This window comes from Mercenaria mercenaria, chromosome 3 (genome assembly GCF_021730395.1).
Source record: "Mercenaria mercenaria strain notata chromosome 3, MADL_Memer_1, whole genome shotgun sequence".
In the NCBI taxonomy this organism is placed as follows: Eukaryota; Metazoa; Mollusca; class Bivalvia; order Venerida; family Veneridae; genus Mercenaria; species Mercenaria mercenaria.
This window is the reverse complement of record NC_069363.1, coordinates 29,365,388-29,371,620: the sequence shown is the minus strand read 5'-3', so window position 1 is coordinate 29,371,620 and position 6,233 is coordinate 29,365,388.

Below are 6,233 nucleotides of genomic sequence, written 5' to 3'. Positions count from 1 at the left end.
GTCTTTAAATTACTTTTACATTTTAAAACCAAATCTGAATTACGACAAAGTATTTACGTAATTTATAATAACGGTGGCCTTGTTGAAGAAGCTTATTTGTAATATATTGATTACGTTCTTTGAAATCCTTAACATTACTACACAATCTTGCAAACCGAATTAATTGAAAAATATATATCATAATAACTCGTTTGAAAATAACTCGGTTTGATCCTTGGACATACCTGGAAATATTACACTGAACGAATGTGAAATCGTTCATACATTCTTGAATAAAAACACGTTCCTGAAAAGACACATAAGAGTGTTGCAATTTGTGTATTAAAGATATCATGCTTGAAAGTTTTGTAGGTATTTAAAGCCCTGTTTGATTTCATAAAGAACTCAATGGATGTCAAAGGATGTCAAGAGTGTTGCACAAGATATAGGAGCAATAAAAGATGCAAAGGAAAGAAACTTCTTAGCTTCCTGAGTCAAAGAAAGTCATTTTCCTTCTAACGTTAATTCTTTACCAACAGATCTAAAAACTGTCCATTGATTTCTATTTACCCGACACTTTTTATTTCATTCGGCCTACTGGTCTAAAATGTCAAACATGTTATCATAAAAATGATAAGATAAAACTACACGAATATCACGAGTTCGATGTTCATGCACAAGTCAGACAATATCAAAACGGACTATGTATAACCAATTAGTGGTGCAACAAAACTTAAAATGGAAAAGTACGTGTTTACCATCAATAACAGGCAATATATATACAACAGAAATTGTATTAAGAGCCCACACAAAGGACCGCCAAAATGTGGACTTTTAATAGAATGGTCTCTTCATAGATTCTTTTAAAATTAAAAATGACAAGATGTATGTTGAATTGCCGATATTCACATTCGCTCCACAGTTATAGGGGTAAAATATCCAATAGTAAGACAGGTACAAAAGTTTTATACATGGTCGTTTAATAAATACTTATACTAATAATTTTACCTACTGGGGCCGGTTTCGGTTTTGCTTAGGTTGCATAATGAAAAAGTCGTTAAGTGGGATGTATTTAAATAGTAACAAGAAATATCTTTAAAAAAGATGGTCGGCGAATTGTAATAAGACAACAAGTTTATGAGGTTTTCATATCATTTGCGTTATTCTATTATCTATTTAACATTTTGAAATAGCAAAACTAAACACTACACTTCAACAATTTAAATGGTTCTCTTTTAATTTTTCACAAAGGTTTCGTAGAGGTGCAATTTTTTTTTCTACGACGGATAATTACAACAGTGGTCTGGAGGAAACTTCTCTACCTAGAAGACTTTACTTGATCGACTAATCACACCCTTATTCAAATGATACGCAGACAGTATTCAGCTCTCTCTGTAAAATGATATATGTTGGTATTTTACAGGTTTTTATTATATTTATTAAACTTACTTATCATTTTAGATATATCAATATTTTTGCTAAATATCTTTAAAACTGTAAACAGCGCTATTAAGGATACGTAAACGCTTTGTCTGACATTTCACTCAGTTTTGCATTATCAGCTGAGTGAAAAAAAGACACTCTCGTCCACTCAGGCAGGTGTTGCATAAATCTTACATTTTGATAAATTATCTATAATGCGTTATCAAGTAATCTGATTTGCAAACTTAAGTTACATGACCTGGGTTAGTCCAGGTCACAAATTCGTTCTTAGACGGCGTTCGCCGAAAAACGTTCGGGTGGGATTTTAAGCAAAAGTGGTCGCATGTAAGATGTCAGCTATATACATTTTCAGGAAATGTTAAAAACACTGAAACTTTATTAAGAAAATATACTTCAACATTTACTCAGCAGTTTATCAAAATCATGGATTTTTTTTTTCAAGCTAACAATAGTAAGAATTTGTAAACGCATTTTCCAGAGGGTGCAAATAAACCTGTAAGGAGATCCTTTCTAAGCATAATATGCAACCAAGCAGAATAATAGCAGATCGGGTTTGACTGAGTCTGTTCAGGAGAGGTAACAGAAAATGCAAAACACCTCATGTCCCCTAGTACCGGTTAAAGCGGAACTCTATTACACATGTATTGATGGACTACATGATCCAAAAGGACCAGAAAATATAACAAGTAATCTCGGATATAGTACAGGTGGTAATTTTAGATCTCTCCAATCCCTAAACTATAGCAGCATATTTCCTTATCAGTTAAAAGATATTATTCAGTGTTAGATATATCTGACTAAGCAATATTAATTAAATATAAAATTTACGAGAATATTGATGATTCTATGCATCAGCTAGTTATAAAATAATTGCTTGCTTAGTCGTTCCCTTAAAAGTTGAGCTCTTGGTGCTCTGATTTCAGACAAGCTGTTGAGCACATTGCTGGTGTAATTATACGTTAGATTGACTATTAATACGTTTTTCTTTATATAATCTGATATTTTGTCCCTAATGTTAGAGCCTTTCTTAACTGCAAATGATATTCTTATATTTTATATAATCATTTGAAAGCAGCTTACAATCTTGACCTATATCAGGAAATGTTGTTATATACGCATAATACTTGAATGTTTCTCCAGCTGCCCAAGCTATATATTTTGAAAATATCCGTGAGAAAAAAATATAAAAAGATGTTTCAACATGTAAATAGTCTTGCAACTAGAAAGTCGTTAACATTGAAATAATTTTAAAACTATGAAAGCATCAATATAACGAAGGTGTCCCAGAATTACTATTAAACGAATTGATTTTAATAAAATTTACATTTATCAGATTGTGGGGCCATTTCTTTATCTGAATCATGTGTGATATGTCACCATAATAACTAAACATCTAAAAGACGGAACAGGTTTCATTTTGGACAAGTTTCCTTTTTAAAATACTTGTATGTATGCTTATCCTATTGGCCTGTCATTCCGTTATTGCATTAGTCTGGTACATAACATACCAACGCTGGTTGCAAAATTTTCAGATACCTAAATAACATGAACTTACTCGGAGCATCACGTGTGTTTTTCAAACCTTCATGCAAGTAGCCCGCGCATACCAATTGCTAAAATATCACTACCATTTTCTTATGAATAACTTTAAGGCTGTATAAAGATAAAGGACGAAAAAGCCCCCGAAGCGGTAAACATCGTGTAAAAAAGTTAACGCTGGAAGCGACGTAAATCCATATTACCAAAGATACCATTGACCATGACAGCTTTTTTCTAATGAAGGTGTTTGTGTGACAAAGGGAAATGGACGAGAAACCATTAATCACTTTAAAACCGACGATTTGTGTATATATTTAAATGGGCATTATATGGAGAAAATTAACAACACTGACACAATGATGAACATTCTCGAGTAAGTTCTGGAGTCGCGATAATGACGAAAGACCACACCCTAATGTTTTTCAACTTGTTACAATGTCTCTACGGTATATTTTACTTAGCTAAAAGTAGAGATATTTATCAAATAAATTACTACATAAGCACGGCAATTCTGTCAAACACATTCTGGTCATAACTCAAAGTAACTGTCTTCACAAACGTATTCAATGGGCAACATTCATACAGTCTGTATCTTTACTGTGTAAACATTAGTGAGACAACAGATACATGTAACTACAACATTTATGAATATCTGTTTGTTACAGGTATTGATCATGCACACACGCAATTAATTTTATCCTTTACCGTTCGCTTTAAATAACAAATGATACAAAATTCATTTCGTTTTATAAATTGTTGCTAAGCTATATTATTCTAAGCATTGAGCAAAATCATCTGTGAATCAGCAAAATATTCTGTGCTACTACTGGCAACGATTCCTTTTTTAACTTAATAGTAATGTTTTCCGGCACATGCCACTATAAGATATTAATTATAATATACTATTACTTTTTATTATTTCAATATCTTCTCGCTGATATTAAATCTGTCCATAATCTGTCATACAATCCGCATTCTCATTAAATTCTACATACTTCAATAACAGTTCAACTGGATAGTCTGTTTCTAGTTAGAGAAAGGGAAAAGAGCAAGTATGAAAATCTTCAGGAAGTGAAATCAAGTGGACGTTATGCGACTGAAAATAAGATAAAGACAGTTTAATAAGTAAATGATACTGGTATTTTTGCATTCTTTTCTAGAATGCAGAAATGCATTCATAGATATTTATCATCATTAAGACTTTGTTTCTAAAACATACAAAAGAGCAAGAAAAGTCAAAATCAACAGAAATTATCAAACATCCATCCTTTCGCAAAATCGCACAAGGTCTGGCCTTTCTTATTTTCTCTTTACTAAATTCCAAATTTCAAATTTTGTAAAGAATATTCGAACTTGGATTTTAAAGTTTGTTTTGAATATTAGTCTATATCTAATACAAAGAAAAGAAAATCTAAGATGTTTTGATTTTATTCTCTCTCTCCCTGTCTGTCTCAACTCGACGTTTTGCGTCAGCGTATTATGCTGGTTAATAGATTTTGTGATAAAATGACGATAGATTATCGCAGAGCCATACATTTTAAAAGATACAATTATATATCTGGTTCATCCAGATAATATTCTCCCGGCGTTAACGAAATGATTTTCGCCATTTTTACAGTCATTGCCGCAGGAAACAACGTTGCTTACTGCGTGAGTGAAAAAATGTCTGCTAATAAAACGTGTTAAAGGCTGCAATATATTTCAATTGCATATGATTTTGTTTTCTTTGTTTTCTAACGCATCAAACGTATATATCGACGGCGGATTACAACAAAATAAAGCAAAGTCAGACATAAAACCGATTTCTTTAAACTTCTTCAGTGAAATGGAAGAGGGAGAATAAATATCTCGACTGTGTGAGCGAACAACTTCACAGGGCCTTTATGGTGCTGCAGCATGTATCGTTTTCAAAATGGTACACCAGAAAGCACCATATCTATTGTTATAAAATAGACCTCATGAAATCATATCCTATTAATTACGATAGAGTCATGTACGAGAAAATAAAGTTTACTTTTTAGCAAATTTCTAGTTTAATGTTTCAAGACACTTTTTGGGAATATTTATAGGTTATTAGCTTTGTATCGGGAAATATGCACGATTTCTGCAGCGGAAATATTGCGCGACTTTAGGAGTGCATATTTCCCAATGCAAAGATAATAACACTTTTATAACTTACGTATCTACATGTATAACTGGAATGTAAATATTATGAATTTGTTCAATAGCCTGAATAATATTGACAATAGAGAACTAAATTAAGGCATTAGTGCAACAACACACATTAAATTACATATCTGTTAGAATAACTAATAGCGTAACAACTGCATGGTGTAAATTATTAAGCACGTCATCAAGTTTTCTTTTTCAAGTTGGGCTGCTGAGCGTCATGTTAGTCTGTTTGAGAGAAAACGGTTCTTTTTCGCACCAAAGGAAGTTGAGCAGCAGGTTTACATTCTCGTGTTAAATGTTATCACAAAAACACGGTACGTGAAATAAATTTAAGTACGACATTTCTTCTGTCAAAATACAATAGGATACCCTTGAAATAACAACGTTCCTGACAGTAGCTCGCACTTGAATTCCCAGATTGAGGAGGGCAAAGGAAGAGGTTGAACATACGGCTGCTGCCTCCAGTAGTAGCCTACTGTGTATGAACTCACGGATAGTATTATCTAAGTGGATGATTTGTGGTAATAAGAGATGGCTTCAATAAATTTACCGTATAACAGGTTATTTTTACTGCTGTAAAAGTTTACGGATTTTGGGTAAAACACATGATTTTATTATACACGATTTTAAAATTTACAAAATCACAAGGTTTACCGGTTTGTTTGACATTACGCGGCGAATTTATACGAGGCCAATATTAACGAATCTGATTTGGTCGTAAAAAAATAGTAATAATTAGCAGCGAATAAAAAATACCCGTTATACGGTATTTGAATCCCGTCTGGGTACTATGTAAGGCTCTAAGCTCTGGTATCAAGCATTTGGGTTAGGCAAACTTGTATGTAGCACGGAGATGCGGGCGGGTTAATAACATAGTGTCAGGTACGAAAAAAATGCTTCCAATAAAACGGACCTTCGAGCCATATTTTTGTAAAATATTGATATGTTGTTATTAAAGTGTAAATATGTTTTATGTTCAAAACACTAATGAGTTCAATATTAGGTTCAAATACCTAACTTTTATTCAGTAATGAATTTTATGCCGTGTGCTTTTTCTGCAACCTGGTCAATTTTAGAAACAGATTTTTAGAAAATAGGGG